Source organism: Pseudophryne corroboree, chromosome 2, assembly GCF_028390025.1.
Source record: "Pseudophryne corroboree isolate aPseCor3 chromosome 2, aPseCor3.hap2, whole genome shotgun sequence".
Lineage (NCBI taxonomy): Eukaryota > Metazoa > Chordata > Amphibia > Anura > Myobatrachidae > Pseudophryne > Pseudophryne corroboree.
The window spans coordinates 27795076-27814047 of record NC_086445.1 but is presented as its reverse complement, the minus strand read 5'-3'; the positions used below and the strand labels follow the sequence as shown (position 1 = coordinate 27814047).

General features: G+C 52.7%; 1 protein-coding gene across 2 annotated transcripts in view; it reads right to left on the bottom strand.

The window, feature by feature from the left end:
• POLD3 (DNA polymerase delta 3, accessory subunit) overlaps window positions 1-18972 on the bottom strand; it is a 33401-nt gene that overhangs the window by 12983 nt on the left and 1446 nt on the right. The gene's annotated exons all lie outside the window — the stretch shown is intronic.

Sequence of the window (18972 nt, the reverse complement as noted above, 5' to 3'; positions counted from 1 at the left end):
GGTGATGTACGGGGTAGGAGCAGGGGGTGATGTACGGGGTAGGAGCAGGGAGTGATGTACGGGGTAGGAGCAGGGAGTGATGTACGGGGTAGGAGCAGGGAGTGATGTACGGGGTAGGAGCAGGGAGCAGAGGGTGATGTACGGGGTAGGCGTAGGGAGCAGGGGGTGATGTACGGGGTAGGAGTAGGGAGCAGGGGGTGATGAACGGGGTAGGAGCAGGGGGTGATGAACGGGGTAGGAGCAGGGGGTGATGTACGGGGTAGGAGCAGGGGGTGATGTACGGGGTAGGAGCAGGGGGTGATGTACGGGGTAGGAGCAGGGGGTGATGTACGGGGTAGGAGCAGGGGGTGATGTACGGGGTAGGAGCAGGGGGTGATGTACGGGGTAGGAGCAGGGGGTGATGTACGGGGTAGGAGCAGGGGGTGATGTACGGGGTAGGAGCAGGGGGTGATGTACGGGGTAGGAGCAGGGGGTGATGTACGGGGTAGGAGCAGGGGGTGATGTACGGGGTAGGAGCAGGGGGTGATGTACGGGGTAGGAGCAGGGGGTGATGTACGGGGTAGGAGCAGGGGGTGATGTACGGGGTAGGAGCAGGGGGTGATGTACGGGGTAGGAGCAGGGGGTGATGTAGCAGGGGGTGATGTACGGGGTAGGAGCAGGGGGTGATGTACGGGGTAGGAGCAGGGGGTGATGTACGGGGTAGGAGCAGGGGGTGATGTACGGGGTAGGAGCAGGGGGTGATGTACGGGGTAGGAGCAGGGGGTGATGTACGGGGTAGGAGCAGGGGGTGATGTACGGGGTAGGAGCAGGGGGTGATGTACGGGGAAGGAGCAGGGGGTGATGTACGGGGTAGGAGCAGGGGGTGATGTACGGGGTAGGAGCAGGGGGTGATGTACGGGGTAGGAGCAGGGGGTGATGTATGGGGTAGGAGCAGGGAGCAGGGGGTGATGTATGGGGTAGGAGCAGGGGGTGATGTATGGGGTAGGAGTAGGGAGCAGGGGGTGATGTATGGGGTAGGAGTAGGGGGTGATGTATGGGGTAGGAGTAGGGAGCAGGGGGTGATGTATGGGGTAGGAGTAGGGGGTGATGTATGGGGTAGGAGTAGGGAGCAGGGGGTGATGTATGGGGTAGGAGTAGGGAGCAGGGGGTGATGTATGGGGTAGGAGTAGGGAGCGATGTATGGGGTAGGAGTAGGGAGCAGGGGGTGATGTATGGGGTAGGAGTAGGGGGTGATGTATGGGGTAGGAGTAGGGAGTGATGTATGGGGTAGGAGTAGGGAGCACGGGGTGATGTATGGGGTAGGGAGCAGGGGGTGATGTATGGGGTAGGAGCAGGGGGTGATGTATGGGGTAGGAGCAGGGGGTGATGTATGGGGTAGGAGCAGGAGATGATGTATGGGGTAGGAGCAGGAGATGATGTATGGGGTAGGAGCAGGAGGTGATGTATGGGGTAGGAGCAGGAGGTGATGTATGGGGTAGGAGCAGGGAGCAGGGGGTGATGTATGGGGTAGGAGCAGGGGGTGATGTATGGGGTAGGAGTAGGGAGCAGGGGGTGATGTATGGGGTAGGAGTAGGGGGTGATGTATGGGGTAGGAAGCAGGGGGTGATGTATGGGGTAGGGAGCAGGGGGTGATGTATGGGGTAGGGAGCAGGGGTGATGTATGGGGTAGGAGTAGGGAGCAGGGGGTGATGTATGGAGTAGGAGCAGGGGGTGATGTATGGGGTAGGAGCAGGGGGTGATGTATGGGGTAGGAGTAGGGAGCAGGGGGTGATGTATGGGGTAGGAGTATGGGGGTTATGTATGGGGTAGTAGTAGGGAGCAGGGGGTGATGTATGGGGTAGGAGTAGGGGGTGATGTATGGGGTAGGGAGCAGGGGGTGATGTATGGGGTAGGAGTAGGGAGCAGGGGGTGATGTATGGGGTAGGAGTAGGGGGTGATGTATGGGGTAGGAGTAGGGAGCAGGGGGTGATGTATGGGGTAGGAGTAGGGAGTGATGTATGGGGTAGGAGTAGGGAGCAGGGGGTGATGTATGGGGTAGGGAGCAGGGGGTGATGTATGGGGTAGGGAGCAGGGGGTGATGTATGGGGTAGGAGTAGGGAGCAGGGGGTGATGCATGGGGTAGGAGTAGGGAGCAGGGGGTGATGTATGGGGTAGGAGTAGGGAGCAGGGGGTGATGTATGGGGTAGGAGTAGGGAGCAGGGGGTGATGTATGGGGTAGGAGCAGGGAGCAAAGGGTGATGTATGGGGTAGGAGCAGGGAGCAAAGGGTGATGTATGGGGTAGGAGCAGGGAGCAAAGGGTGATGTATGGGGTAGGAGTAGGGAGCAAAGGGTGATGTATGGGGTAGGAGTAGGGAGCAGGGGGTGATGTATGGGGTAGGAGTAGGGAGCAGGGGGTGATGTATGGGGTAGGAGTAGGGAGCAGGGGGTGATGTATGGGGTAGGAGTAGGGAGCAGGGGGTGATGTATGGGGTAGGAGTAGGGAGCAGGGGGTGATGTATGGGGTAGGAGCAGGGGGTGATGTATGGGGTAGGAGTAGGGAGCAGGGGGTGATGTATGGGGTAGGAATAGGGAGCAGGGGGTGATGTACGGGGTAGAAGTAGGGGGTGATGTACGGGGTAGGAGTAGGGAGCAGGGGGTGATGTATGGGGTAGGAGTAGGGAGCGGGGGGTGATGTATGGGGTAGGGAGTAGGGGGTGATGTACGGGGTAGGAGTAGGGAGCAGGGGGTGATGTACGGGGTAGAAGTAGGGAGCAGGGGGTGATGTATGGGGTAGGGAGCAGGGGGTGATGTACGGGGTAGGAGTAGGGAGCGGAGGGTGGTGTATGGGGTAGGAGTAGGGAGCGGGGGGGGGGTGATGTATGGGGTAGGAGTAAGGAGCGGGGGATGATGTATGGTCTAGGAGTAGGGAGCAGGGGGTGATGTATGGGGTAGGAGTAGGGAGCGGGGGGGTGATGTATGGGGTAGGGAGCGGGGGGTGATGTATGGAGTAGGAGTAGGGAGCGGGGGGTGATGTATGGGGTAGGAGTAGGGAGCGGAGGGTGATGTATGGAGTAGGAGTAGGGAGTGATGTATGGGATAGGAGTAGGGAGCGGGGGGTGATGTATGGGGTAGGGAGCAGGGGATGATGTATGGGGTATGAGTAGGGGGCGGGGGGTGATGTATGGGGTAGGGAGCGGGGGGTGATATATGGGGTAGGAGTAGGGAGCGGGGGTGATGTATGGGGTAGGAGCAGGGGGTGATGTATGGGGTAGGAGCAGGGAGCGGGGTGTGATGTATGGGGGTAGGAGTAGGGAGCGGGTGGTGAGGTATGGGGTAGGAGTAGGGAGCGGGGGTGATGTATGGGGTAGGGGGCAGGGGGGTGATGTATGGAGTAGGGAGCAGGGGGGTGATGTATGGGGTAGGGAGCAGGGGGGTGATGTATGGGGTAGGGAGCAGGGGGGTGATGTATGGGGTAGGAGTAAGGAGCGGGGGGTGATGTATGGGGTAGGGAGCGGGGGGTGATGTATGGGGTAGGAGCAGGGTGTAGGGGGTGATGTATGGGGTAGGAGCAGGGAGCGGGGGGTGATGTATGGGGTAGGAGTAGGGAGCGGGGGGTGATGTATGGGGTAGGAGTAGGGAGCGGGGGGTGATGTATGGGGTAGGAGTAGGGAGCAGGGGGTGATGTATGGGGCAGGAGTAGGGTGCGGGGGTGATGCATGTGGGTAGGAGTAGGGAGCGGGGGTGATGTATGGGGGTAGGAGTAGGGAGCGGGGGTGATGTATGGGGTAGGGAGCGGGGGGTGATGTATGGGGTAGGGGGGTGATGTATGGAGTAGGGAGCAGGGGGTGATGTATGGGGTAGGAGTAGGGAGCGGTGCATGATGTATGGGGTAGGGAGCAGGGGTGATGTATGGGGAAGGAGTAGGGAGCGGGGGGTGATGTATGGGGTAGGAGTAGGGAGCGGGGGGTGATATATGGGGTAGGAGTAGGGAGCGGGGGGGTGATGTATGGGGTAGGAGCAGGGAGCAAAGGGTGATGTATGGGGTAGGAGTAGGGAGCAGGGGGTGATGTATGGGGTAGGAGTAGGGAGCGGGGGGTGATGTATGGGGTAGGAGTAGGGAGCGGGGGGGGGTGATGTATGGGGTAGGAGCAGGGAGCAAAGGGTGATGTATGGGGTAGGAGTAGGGAGCAGGGGGTGATGTATGGGGTAGGAGTAGGGAGCGGGGGTGATGTATGGGGTAGGAGCAGGGAGTGATGTATGGGGTAGGAGTAGGGAGCGGGGGGTGATGTATGGGGTAGGAGTAGGGAGCAGGGGGGTGATGTATGTGGTAGGGAGCAGGGGGGTGATGTATGGGGTAGGGAGCAAGGGGGTGATGTATGGGGTAGGGAGCAGGGGGGTGATGTATGGGGTAGGAGTAGGGAGCGAGGGGTGATGTATGGGGTAGGGAGCAAGGGATGATGTATGGGGTATCAGTAGGGAGCGGGGGGTGATGTATGGGGTAGGGAGCGGGGGGTGATGTATGGGGTAGGGAGCAAGGGATGATGTATGGGGTATCAGTAGGGAGCGGGGGGTGATGTATGGGGTAGGGAGCGGGGGGTGATGTATGGGGTAGGAGTAGGGTGCGGGGGTGATGTATGGGGTAGGAGCAGGGGGTGATGTATGGGGTAGGAGCAGGGAGCAGGTGGTGATGTATGGGGTAGGAGTAGGGAGGGGGTGTGATGTATGGGGGTAGGAGTAGGGAGCGGGGGTGATGTATGGGGTAGGGGGCAGGGGGGTGATGTATGGAGTAGGGAGCAGGGGGGTGATGTATGGGGTAGGGAGCAGGGGGGTGATGTATGGGGTAGGGAGCAGGGGGGTGATGTATGGGGTAGGGAGCAGGGGGGTGATGTATGGGGTAGGAGTAAGGAGCGGGGGGTGATGTATGGGGTAGGGAGCGGGGGGTGATGTATGGGGTAGGAGTAGGGAGCGGGGGGTGATGTATGGGGTAGGAGTAGGGAGCGGGGGGTGATGTATGGGGTAGGAGTAGGGAGCGGGGGGTGATGTATGGGGCAGGAGTAGGGAGCGGGGGTGATGCATGTGGGTAGGAGTAGGGAGCGGGGGTGATGTATGGGGGTAGGAGTAGGGAGCGGGGGTGATGTATGGAGTAGGGAGCAGGGGGTGATGTATGGAGTAGGAGTAGGGAGCGGTGCATGATGTATGGGGTAGGGAGCAGGGGTGATGTATGGGGTAGGAGTAGGGAGCGGGGGGTGATATATGGGGTAGGAGTAGGGAGCGGGGGGGTGATATATGGGGTAGGAGTAGGGAGCAGGGGGGTGATGTATGGGGTAGGGAGCAGGGGGGTGATGTATGGAGTAGGGAGCAGGGGGTGATGTATGGGGTAGGAGTAGGGAGCGGTGCATGATGTATGGGGTAGGGAGCAGGGGTGATGTATGGGGTAGGAGTAGGGAGCGGGGGGTGATATATGGGGTAGGAGTAGGGAGCGGGGGGGTGATATATGGGGTAGGAGTAGGGAGCAGGGGGGTGATGTATGGGGTAGGGAGCAGGGGGGTGATGTATGGGGTAGGGAGCAGGGGGGTGATGTATGGGGTAGGAGTAGGGAGCGAGGGGTGATGTATGGGGGTAGGAGTAGGGAGCGGGGGTGATGTATGGGGTAGGAGCAGGGGGTGATGTATGGGGTAGGAGCAGGGAGCAGGGGGTGATGTATGGGGTAGGAGTAGGGAGGGGGTGTGATGTATGGGGGTAGGAGTAGGGAGCGGGTGGTGATGTATGGGGTAGGGAGCAGGGGGTGATGTATGGGGTAGGAGTAGGGAGCGGGGGTGATGTATGGGGTAGGGGGCAGGGGGGTGATGTATGGAGTAGGGAGCAGGGGGTGATGTATGGGGTAGGGGGCCGGGGGGTGATGTATGGGGTAGGGAGCAGGGGGGTGATGTATGGGGTAGGGAGCAGGGGGGTGATGTATGGGGTAGGAGTAGGGAGCGGGGGTGATGTATGGGGTAGGTAGCGGGGGGTGATGTATGGGGTAGGAGTAGGGAGCGGGGGTGATGTATGGGGGTACGAGTAGGGAGCGGGGGTGATGTATGGGGGTACGAGTAGGGAGCGGGGGGTGATGTATGGGGGTAGGAGTAGGGAGCGGGGGTGATGTATGGGGGAAGGGGAAGGAGTAGGGAGCGGGGGTGATGTATGGGGTAGGGAGCGGGGGGTGATGTATGGGAAGGAGTAGGGAGCGGGGGTGATGTATCGGGTAGGGAGCGGGGGTGATGTATCGGGTAGGGAGCAGGGGGTGATGTATGGGGTAGGAGTAGGGAGCGGGCGGTGATGTATGGGGTAGGGAGCGGGGGGGGGGGGGGGGGGGTGATGTATGGGGTAGGAGTAGGGAGCGGGGGGTGATGTATGGGGTAGGGGGCAGATGTATGGAGTAGGAAGCGGGGGGTGATGTATGGGGTAGGGGGGTGATGTATGGGGTAGGAGTAGGGAGCGGGGGGTGATGTATGGGGTAGGAGTAGGGAGCGGGGGGTGATGTATGGGGTAGGAGTAGGGAGCGGGGGGTGATGTATGGGGTAGGAGTAGGGAGCGGGGGTGATTTATGGGGTAGGGTGCAGGGGGTGATGTACGGAGTAGGGAGCGGGGGGTGATGTATGGGGTAGGGAGCGGGGGGTGATGTATGGGGTAGGGAGCAGGGGGTGATGTATGGGGTAGGGAGCAGGGGGTGATGTATGGGGTAGGAGTAGGGAGCGGGGGGTGATTTATGGGGTAGGTAGCAAGGGGTGATGAATGGGGTAGGAGTAGGGAGGGGGGGTGATGTATGGGGGTAGGAGTAGGGAGCGGGTGGTGATGTATGGGGTAGGGAGCAGGGGGTGATGTATGGGGTAGGAGTAGGGAGCGGGGGGTGATGTATGGAGTAGGGAGCAGGGGGTGATGTATGGGGTAGGAGTAGGGAGCGGGGGGTGATGTATGGGGTAGGAGTAGGGAGCGGGGGTGATTTATGGGGTAGGGTGCAGGGGGTGATGTACGGAGTAGGGAGCGGGGGGTGATGTATGGGGTAGGTAGCAGGGGGTGATGAATGGGGTAGGAGTAGGGAGGGGGGGTGATGTATGGGGGTAGGAGTAGGGAGCGGGTGGTGATGTATGGGGTAGGGAGCAGGGGGTGATGTATGGGGTAGGAGTAGGGAGCGGGGGGGTGATGTATGGAGTAGGGAGCAGGGGGTGATGTATGGGGTAGGGAGCGGGGGGTGATGTATGGGGTAGGGAGCGGGGGGTGATGTATGGGGTAGGGAGCGGGGGGGTGATGTATGGGGTAGGAGTAGGGAGCGGGGGGTGATGTATGGGGTAGGGGGCAGATGTATGGAGTAGGGAGCGGGGGGTGATGTATGGGGTAGGGGGGTGATGTATGGGGTAGGAGTAGGGAGCGGGGGGTGATGTATGGGGTAGGGGTAGGGAGCGGGGGGTGATGTATGGGGTAGGAGCAGGAAGCAGGGGGTGATGTATGGGGTACGGGGCAGATGTATGGGGTAGGAGCAGGAAGCAGGGGGTGATGTATGGGGTAGGGGGCAGGGGGGAGATGTATGGGCTAGGAGTAGGGAGCAGGGGGTGATTTATGGGGTAGGGTGCAGGGGGTGATGTACAGAGTAGGGAGCGGGGGGTGATGTATGGGGGAAGGAGTAGGGAGCAGGGGTGATGTATGGGGGAATGGGAAGGAGTAGGGAGCGGGGATGATGCATGGCGTAGGAGTAGGGAGCAGGGGGTGATGTATGGGGTGGGAGTAGGGAGCAGGGGGTGATGTATGGGGGTAGGAGTAGGGAGCGGGGGGTGATGTATGGGGAAGGAGTAGGGAGCGGGGGTGATGTATGGGGGAAGGGGAAGGAGTAGGGAGCGGGGGGTGATGTATGGGGTAGGGAGCAGGGGGTGATGTATGGGGTAGGAGTAGGGAGCGGGGGGTGATATATGGGGTAGGAGTAGGGAGCGGGGGGTGATGTATGGGGTAGGGGGCAGATGTATGGAGTAGGGAGTGGGGGGTGATGTATGGGGTAGGGGGGTGATGTATGGGGTAGGAGTAGGGGGTGATGTATGGGGTAGGAGTAGGGGGTGATGTATGGGGTAGGGAGCGGGGGGTGTCAAAGTCAGAAAAATATCTCTATGCACACTACCATATTTGCACCTCACACAGGTCCGTGCTGCGCATGCGTGCGCTCTCCCGTACGTGCGCATACTCACAGTCGCGGGCACCCGCAGGCGCACGGTATGCGTATTTACGGTAGAGTTTATGTGATCGTAGCGTGCGACTCAATCGTTACATATTTTCACTATATAATGTATTTTGTAGATCATGGTCCCTTTGATAGATTCTGAAAGTTTAGTTAACATAGCATGTTCCTGAACAGAGAGATCCCTCTTTGTATTGTACGAAGGGTCTAACAGGGGTCATACAGTGGTGTTTAGTATCCATCGGAAGAGTATTTAAATAGCAATATTCCGGTGTTGGTTTGGAGCGGATTAATCGCTCGTGCGAATAGTTATGGACATAAGAAGTTTATGTCCATTTACTATTATTTGTTCTTATTTAGTCATGCGGCGGGAAACTCAGTATCCCACCCACCTGAACAGTTGGAAGCAGGCACAGCCCACCTGTATGAATCAACCTATGACCTTTTGTTATAATGCGAAGCCGAATTCCTGTGTCCAATGAACAATGAGATTGTAGGGACCATTGAATTGTATTGTGTGTGGGGCATAAATAGGCAGGCCGACCATATCCAGTTCACTCTCTTCAACGGTTCTCATTGCTGATAATCGGGAGCTGGATATCGAGGCGCATGCGATCGTTTCCCCTTGTGCGTAAGTGTTTCTCCGCAACCATATTGATCTTCTTGTTATTATGAGCCATTTCTCTCTCTCTTCTCTTTCTCTCTTATTTTCCCTTAGATAGTAATTGTATTGTATTTCCTGTGTAGTTATCTGGTTAGGTAGTCTATGTTATATTGTAGTGTATGATTTGTATTTGTATTAATTCTTTTGCAAGTATATCATTCATAATATATATATTAGGCGTTGGACCCTAAGCACGGTATCTGTGTAATTCTTATAGTGTTAAGTATTCTCAGAGCGTCGGTGACGCTCATTCAGCTTTTGAGTTAATAAGGTTACACACCTACACCCTATCTCTACACTAAGGTTTTACAGCATATTTCATTGTTTATGGTTTAGATATAAAGGTTTAAAATTGTGAGCGTCAGCGCCGCTCGTGATCTCCTCGTGGTCTCGAGCGTCCGCTACGCTGATAGCGTAGCATTACGGTAGTCGCTCACCTATAAGTGTGCCCGATACCAACAGCGTATTCTCGTGAGCGTCTGTATCGCTCGAGCAGCCCGCTCCCGATACAGCGTCCGTTACGCTATAGTGAACCATTACGTTAGTCAGCAGCCAATAGCGTGCCTGCCTGTGATCTCTTGGCCGTGAGCGAACGTGACGCTTGAGCGTCTCGACTACGGCTAAGCGATTGTTACGCAGCGAGCGTACCCTTACGGTACTTCATACGTAAATAGCGTACAGTGTTCTTAGACCTCATAAAGGGTTTTATATACGATAAATATTCAGCTTTATCAATTGGCGGCTCGCCCGTCCTTCACATATCTGCACTAGGTAGATACAGCAGACATTATCCATCAGCAAAGGGCGGGAGGTTATATTCCTCGTAGTGCTGTCGGGATAAGCGTCTGCTTCTCTTAGTAAAGGGTGCTGAAGGAATCCGGGACCGGAGGTAAGAACAAAACGATAGTCTCTTTTAAAACTGTTTATTTTTCTGTCTTGCGTACACACGCACGCACATATATATCTGCATTTCTTTTTCATTTGTGTATTTTCGTATATCACTCTTCTGTTTGCCTTTTTATAATTGATAAACGTGCTGAGAGAGATTTGCCGCTATTTCAATAGTTTGAGTAAAGGTAATATAGTTAAAGTATAGACAAACACAGCTGTGCCTGAGAGACAAGGAGGTCAGTGTGGGGCGCGGTAGATGATCGAGGATCATCTACATTGATAAACGTATAAGTTGTGTTACGGTGGATCTTTGCTTTGCGTACACGTGTCTCTAACAAAGGACTGAGACTTGTGTACGCAATCCAAGGGCCGACGCACGCAGCGTATATTACGCAACGGAGCGTACGGGTACGCCCACGTAACTCAAACCACAAGTGTTATTTTTAAAAGGAGATAAATAGCGCAACGCGGTAAATAACGCAAGGCGATAAATAGCGCAACGCGGTAAATAACGCAAGGCGATAAATAGCACAAATTGATTTCAGTTTTTTTTCCAAAACTTAGTTTAAATACCTTACTTTACTGTAACGCCTCTGGGGAGAGCTATCAGACTACGGGAAATTATTTTTCTGATCAGAAAACTATAAGAATGATAGTGGGTTGAAAACGGTATGAGTGTATTGAATCCCGCTTTGTGGACTTTGTGATCTATGTGATAAAACGGTATTGAATTCCGCTTTGTGGACTTTGTGATCTGTGTGATCTTTGGTGGAACGTGATGAGCACGGTCTGAGTGAAAACGTGCAACAGAGTGTGATAAAGTTTTCGTTGTGTTACGCTCTGGCTGTTTTGGAGCACAGTAGGGGGACTCCAATGATCCTACCATTTATGGGCAACAAGTGTCTATAAGTGGTACGATTGGACCGCACGGTTGTATGTGTGACCAATAACGCAACGTGATATGAGGTCGTATATCCATGCGTAAATCTTGCCCTCATACGTGTTGTAGGGAGCACATGCAAGCGTGATTTGTGTAAAGAAAAAGGAAGGGAATTTTCTCAGGAAAATCTCTAGAGATAGGGCCTGCAACGGCTACACGTGTCTGCTAGAAGGCGGACCGGAGATACTCGGAGCAGAAGAAGTTCAGTGGAAGAGCTTTAAGGATTTCCAACGTAAATTTCTGTGTTTGGTGCATTTTAGGACGTTTTTCTGTGTAAGGTCCACAATGGCAGCCAAGTGCACAACACAGAGACGTTCAGCAGTCAGGATTCAGACTCCAGAGGCTTGCAGACCCCGAGGGTCTGCTCGGTTAGTAATGTGGGGGAAATATGGTCCCCACACTGAGACCTTTTGTGATGAATGGACACGAATGACTGCGGGGGATAAGGCACCATTTCCCGGGATAGGTAGTTTTGACACAGAGGTGTTGCATAATTTAAGGCGGAGGATCTGTCTCATAAAATTCTGGAAACAACGAGTTAAACATTATGATTGTTTGCAGTTATGGCAACAGGAAAGTGAAATGCAAAGAAATGTAACTTACACACCTAACTTTCATCTTGAGAGGAGAGACATGGCAATGGAGAGGATTGTGGTTGCGGAGAAAAGCACAAGGGTGAACAATAAAAACGCTCTTAGCAACTGTAGTATAGATGATAAGAATAAGTGTAATAAATGTAACAATGATAATTGTAATGCTGTTGAATGTACAACTATTAACCCATGCAAGTCGCACCCCATGTTAAACTTTCCTCAGGAACAACAACAAGAAAGTGAGCCCAGCACAATGTCGGAGCCTTTTCCAGAAGCCATCACACAAGACATCCAGGTGGACGCGACCAAATCGGTAAAGACTGTAATCAAACCCCCTAACGGAGGGTCAGGTGAGGTCGTGTCCACAGGTACGTATGGTATTATACTTCACGCACAAACAAATGTACCTTATATCGTAGAATCAATTCAGAATGACGTTACTGGACTTAATCCTGTCAGGGTAATTGCAGTACCAAATGGGAAAACTGACTCTTCAGGAGTCACTCCCGTCAGGAACATCGCCATGTACTGCCCCTTTTCCCGGACAGAATTAAGAACAATTCTGTCTGAATTTCCTGATCCCAGGAAAGACTTAGTTGCTTGTCAGAAATACATTAGAGTGCTAGGACATACTGCAGAGCCAAATAACAAAGATTGGAGGACAGTTTTGAGGACATGTTTACCCCCCGATGTTGATTCATTGAAATTTATCGCTGATTGTAAACTAGATGAGGAAGTGCCACTAACAGACGAGTATAACCAAGATAATGTAAAAAGAATTAATCTACAGTTAAAAGAATATTTTCCTACAGTAGTAAAGTGGAATAAAATCTTTACAATAAAACAAAAAGGTGAATCCGCATCAGAGTATTTTCACCGGGCTCTGCAGGATATGGCTAGGTACACGGGTATAGATGACATTGACACTAATGTACACCACAGAGAGGTAGCTGTGTCTGTATTAATGAACAACTTAAAAGACACACTAAAAATTAGGGTACAAACCTCGATACCTCATTGGAGAGGTATCTCGGTCGCTGCATTAAGAGAGTCCGCTATCGAGCATGACCGAAATATCCAAAGAACCAGGGAAGCGCAGGGAGAGCGGTTAATGGCACTGAACATCCAAGCACTAGAGGAGGCATCAAGTCGACCGGAACCCCAGGCCCCTAGCACATGGAGAAAGCCAAGGATTTGTTATCATTGTAGAAGAGAAGGGCATTATGCCAGCAACTGTAATAACCCACATAAAGTTAGACCCCCTAGACCAAGAAATGAGCAAAGTTATAACACACAAAATTATAATCAGGGATCATATAGGAAAAATTTTGGCCCACACCCATAATGTGCAGTCAGGAAAGGTGATCATTAGGACTGATGGTAAGCCTGAGGTTATAGTTAATAAATTGGGAGGTCATTCCCTGAAGACACAGGAATGACCGGGTGAAACGTTGTAAATGTATCTGTGAAATGTTTCTTTTTCTCTCTCCCCATCTCTGACGATTATTGGTAGGATTCAAACATTGCATATATACTTGGTCTTTGCAGAAGTCTACCAAACCCCAGCATGACCTATCCGCACCAATGTATTCTGGCCAGATACAGACAATGGAATATGGAAGTGCTGGGGGGGAGGGACTGCGCAAGGAAACCATTAGACATGTAGATATGACAGCCTGATGATCTGGCAATGTTTTAAAATATTTGAAAAATGTTTTTTTTTTCTCTTTTCCTATTGATGGCTATTGTTGATTTAGGTAATATACACATGCATATAAATTGTTCTCGCTCTTTGTTTTTTTTTTTTTTTGCTGTTGTTTTCTCTCTCTTCTCACTCATGCTTTCATGTTTTGAAGATGGTATGTCACCCATCAGTTAGACAAATGGTAATGCAAGATTTTTGCTCCTTACAGAAAGATCGCTGGTTTGGAGGGAATATTGCATCACCAGAATGTTCGTTTGGAAGACTGAGAGACAGCACCTTTGAGAAGACAGCAGAACAAGAAGAACAACAAGACGAGAGAACTAATTATCGTAACAAGTTTCTCTCCCCCTCAAACTGATTTTCTGTACCCCCATTACAAATTTCTTCTTTTCTCCTCCTGTAAGATGGACTTGCCCCAAGAGACTGTGATATGGATTTTCCTGTTGACCATGATGTTGACCAGAGCAGTCTGTTCCGGCGAGAGTACCAGAGAGGTCGAGAAAGGATCCAGAAAGGTTCCGATGACTGAGACGGAGGTGTAAATTTCCAATAGCAATACAACCACCAAGCAAAAGGCGAGTACCAGAAACGATCTAGCCATGTTATTTGTAAACATTTTTCTTTTAAGGATTGTTAGCTGAAAAGAAAACTGTATCTGTAGGCTCTGTAACAATGTAATTGAGGATGGGTGCATTAAGAAATGCCAATCCAGTTTTAATATCCATATGGACCGGCATCCATTGAGTGACTATCACTCCTTAGTGGGTAGCGTGTTAAATAAAACAGATTGTTGGGTATGCTCTCAAGTACCTCAAGGTCATAGCAAATCAGGGCTAGTACCATTTCCTTTAACGTTAGGGGAGGTACTTGAGTTAAGTGGTGGGAGACCGGTGGACAGGAGGTTTAATATCTCCAGCCCTCCTAGTTTGAAGCTCCACCAATATCATGTGGATAGACCCCTAGTATGTTTTAACATTACCAATCCCCGAAAGCCGGGAAATTGGGAAGTGTCATGGAGTAATCAAACCATGACCTTTTCGCATAGAGCCGATAGAATGCCAACAGATACAGAGCTTATACGCCACATAGCCAGTAGAGGAAAATCTTTCCGGTATAGGTATACCTTAGGAAATAGGATTACGAGAGTTGGAGAGGTATCACCAGGATACTGTGCACATATCGTACAACCTGATACGTGTACTAAGCAGATGGGAGAATTAGGGTTAGGAGATTTCACATGGAAGGTGTGTAATATGGTTATGTCCTACTCCGTCCCATATGTTCTCCCCGATGATGCATATTTCATATGCGGGAGAAAGGCGTATAAAGTGGCTTGCCCCAAACTCTGAAGGATTGTGTTATATTGGAAAAGTACTACCTGAGGTAATGAGTCTAAGGAGTGAGGAAACTGTAATTCCAATGGACTTGATTTATGACCCAACGGTAGAAACAATGATGTGATGAAAATGCGATTTCTACGGTCCGTTTCTTTCACCTGTTTTTCCGTTTTCCCCAAGGTAAAAAGACCCATTTGGACGAGGAGTTTGATGAGCCGATATACAGACAACAGATGGATTAAAGAAGAAGTTTTGACAACCTGATACACAGATTTTTGATGAACTATGCCATGGATCCCCAGTTTCCCTAGAAATTTTAAAATTACGCTAGCCCAACACTTTTGTAAATCTATGGACATTGACAGCTTTTGCTCGCACCTTATGGGCAAAAGCACAAAGAAGACTGCATTCAACAGACACCAAACAAGACCTCAATCGACGAATGTACATTTACCTGACATAGAATACCACCGCATTTACCGTAATTATGTCTTTTCTTCATTTCTACAACCCTCAGGTAATGACACACATAGTCGATAGGGAATACAGGCACAGATATCAGCAATCACATATCTCCCCCATTCATGTATCATCAACTAAAATGTGCTCCCCCATTTTGTTACAACCAAAGCCGAAAAGAGCTCGGTAAAGTTTGACAGCCCATCCACAGACCCGTACCACAGGATAAGAAGGAATTCAAATGTATACTTCGCAATACCTCGAAGCTTGATTTAAAACACGTACGGCACGATGATACATGACCCCCAAGCACGGATTCATACACACATGCTTCTGCTATCTCACTAGGTCATACCCTTTTCCTACCTTCTCCTCTCCTCCCCTACCCAACCATGTAAATGTATTAACCCCTGACATATATTTTTCTCTTTTTGAAATGTTTTAGAAGGTGGCAGTTATTGTTGACTGCCAAAGGGTGGACTGTCAAAGTCAGAAAAATATCTCTATGCACACTACCATATTTGCACCTCACACAGGTCCGTGCTGCGCATGCGTGCGCTCTCCCGTACGTGCGCATACTCACAGTCGCGGGCACCCGCAGGCGCACGGTATGCGTATTTACGGTAGAGTTTATGTGATCGTAGCGTGCGACTCAATCGTTACATATTTTCACTATATAATGTATTTTGTAGATCATGGTCCCTTTGATAGATTCTGAAAGTTTAGTTAACATAGCATGTTCCTGAACAGAGAGATCCCTCTTTGTATTGTACGAAGGGTCTAACAGGGGTCATACAGTGGTGTTTGGTACCCATCGGAAGAGTATTTAAATAGCAATATTCCGGTGTTGGTTTGGAGCGGATTAATCGCTCGTGCGAATAGTTATGGACATAAGAAGTTTATGTCCATTTACTATTATTTGTTCTTATTTAGTCATGCGGCGGGAAACTCAGTGTCCCACCCACCTGAACAGTTGGAAGCAGGCACAGCCCACCTGTATGAATCAACCTATGACCTTTTGTTATAATGCGAAGCCGAATTCCTGTGTCCAATGAACAATGAGATTGTAGGGACCATTGAATTGTATTGTGTGAGGGGCATAAATAGGCAGGCCGACCATATCCAGTTCACTCTCTTCAACGGTTCTCATTGCTGATAATCGGGAGCTGGATATCGAGGCGCATGCGATCGTTTCCCCTTGTGCGTAAGTGTTTCTCCGCAACCATATTGATCTTCTTGTTATTATGAGCCATTTCTCTCTCTCTTCTCTTTCTCTCTTATTTTCCCTTAGATAGTAATTGTATTGTATTTCCTGTGTAGTTATCTGGTTAGGTAGTCTATGTTATATTGTAGTGTATGATTTGTATTTGTATTAATTCTTTTGCAAGTATATCATTCATAATATATATATTAGGCGTTGGACCCTAAGCACGGTATCTGTGTAATTCTTATAGTGTTAAGTATTCTCAGAGCGTCGGTGACGCTCATTCAGCTTTTGAGTTAATAAGGTTACACCTACACCCTATCTCTACACTAAGGTTTTACAGCATATTTCATTGTTTATGGTTTAGATATAAAGGTTTAACATTGTGAGCGTCAGCGCCGCTCGTGATCTCCTCGTGGTCTCGAGCGTCCGCTACGCTGATAGCGTAGCATTACGGTAGTCGCTCACCTATAAGTGTGCCCGATACCAACAGCGTATTCTCGTGAGCGTCTGTATCGCTCGAGCAGCCCGCTCCCGATACAGCGTCCGTTACGCTATAGTGAACCATTACGTTAGTCAGCAGCCAATAGCGTGCCTGCCTGTGATCTCTTGGCCGTGAGCGAACGTGACGCTTGAGCGTCTCGACTACGGCTAAGCGATTGTTACGCAGCGAGCGTACCCTTACGGTACTTCATACGTAAATAGCGTACAGTGTTCTTAGACCTCATAAAGGGTTTTATATACGATAAATATTCAGCTTTATCAGGGGTGATGTATGGGGTAGGGTGCAGGGGGTGATGTACGGAGTAGGGAGCGGGGGGTGATGTATGGGGGTAGGAGTAGGGAGCAGGGGGTGAAGTATGGGGTAGGGAGCAGGGGGTGATGTATGGGGTAGGGAGCAGGGGGTGATGTAGGGAGCAGGGGGTGATGTATGGGGTAGGGAGCAGGGGGTGATGTATGGGGTAGGGAGCAGGGGGTGATGTATGGGGGTAGGAGTAGGGAGCGGGGGGTGATGTATGGGGTAGGGAGCAGGGGGTGATGTATGGGGTAGGAGTAGGGAGCGGGGGGTGATGTATGGGGTAGGAGTAGGGAGCGGGGGGTGATGTATGGGGTAGGAGTAGGGAGCGGGGGGTGATGTATGTGGTAGGGAGCAGGGGGGGGATGTATGGGGTAGGGAGCAGGGGGGGGGATGTATGGGGTAGGGAGCAGGGGGGTGATGTATGGGGTAGGAGTAGGGAGCAGGGGGGGTGATGTATGGGGGTAGGAGTAGGGAGCGGGGGTGATGTATGGGGTAGGGAGCGGGGGTGATGTATGGGGGTAGGAGTAGGGAGCGGGGGGTGATGTATGTGGGTAGGAATAGGGAGCAGGGGGTGATGTATGGGGGTAGGAGTAGGGAGCGGGGGGTGATGTATGGGGTAGGAGCAGGGGGTGATGTATGGGGTAGGAGTAGGGAGCAGGGGGTGATGTATGGGGTAGGGAGCAGGGGGTGATGTATGGGGTAGGAGTAGGGAGCGGGGGGTGATATATGGGGTAGGGAGCGGGGGGGTGATGTATGGGGTAGGAGTAGGGATCGGGGGGTGATGTATGGGGTAGGGAGCAGGGGGTGATGTATGGGGTAGGGGGGTGATGTATGGGGGTAAGAGTAGGGAGCAGGGGGGGTGATGTATGGGGGTAGGAGTAGGGAGCGGGGGTGATGTATGGGGTAGGGAGCGGGGGGTGATGTATGGGGGTAGGAGTAGGGAGCGGGGGGTGATGTATGTGGGTAGGAGTAGGGAGCGGGGGGTGATGTATGTGGGTAGGAATAGGGAGCAGGGGGTGATGTATGGGGGTAGGAGTAGGGAGCGGGGGGTGATGTATGGGGTAGGAGCAGGGGGTGATGTATGGGGTAGGAGTAGGGAGCAGGGGGTGATGTATGGGGTAGGGAGCAGGGAGTGATGTATGGGGTAGGAGTAGGGAGCGGGGGGTGATGTATGGGGTAGGAGTAGGGATCGGGGGGTGATGTATGGGGTGGAGCAGGGGGTGATGTATGGGGTAGGAGTAGGGAGCGGGGGGTGATGTATGGGGTAGGAGTAGGGAGCGGGGGGTGATGTATGGGGTAGGGGGCAGATGTATGGAGTAGGAGTAGGGAGCAGGGGGTGATGTAGGGGGCAGGGGGGTGATGTATGGGGTAGGAGTAGGGAGCGGGGGGTGATGTATGGGGTAGGGAGCGGGGGTGATGTATGGGGTAGGGAGCGGGGGGGTGATGTATGGGGTAGGAGCAGGGAGCAGGGGGTGATGTATGGGATAGGAGTAGGGAGCGGGGGGTGATGTATGGGGTAGGAGTAGGGAGTGATGTAGGGGGCAGAGGGGTGATGTATGGGGTAGGAGCAGGGAGCGGGGGGTGATGTATGGGGTAGGGAGCGGGGGGGTGATGTATGGGGTAGGAGTAGGGAGCGGGGGGTGATGTATGGGGTAGGAGCGGGGGGTGATGTATGGGGTAGGGAGCGGGGGGTGATGTATGGGGTAGGAGTAGGGAGCGGGGGGTGATGTATGGGGGTAGGAGTAGGGAGCGGGGGGTGATGTATGGGGGTAGGAGTAGGGAGCAGGGGGTGATGGATGGGGTAGGGAACAGGGGGTGATGGATGGGGTAGGAGTAGGGAGCGGGGGGTGATTTATGGGGTAGGTAGCAGGGGGTGATGAATGGGGTAGGAGTAGGGAGGGGGGGTGATGTATGGGGGTAGGAGTAGGGAGCGGGTGGTGATGTATGGGGGTAGGAGTAGGGAGCGGGTGGTGATGTATGGGGTAGGAGTAGGGAGCGGGGGGTGATGTATGGGGTAGGGGGCAGGGGGGTGATGTATGGAGTAGGGAGCAGGGGGGTGATGTATGGGGCAGGGGGGTGATGTATGGGGTAGGGAGCAGGGGGGTGATGTATGGGGTAGGGAGCAGGGGGGTGATGTATGGGGTAGGAGTAGGGAGTGGGGGGTGATGTATGGGGCAGGGAGCGGGGGGTGATGTATGGG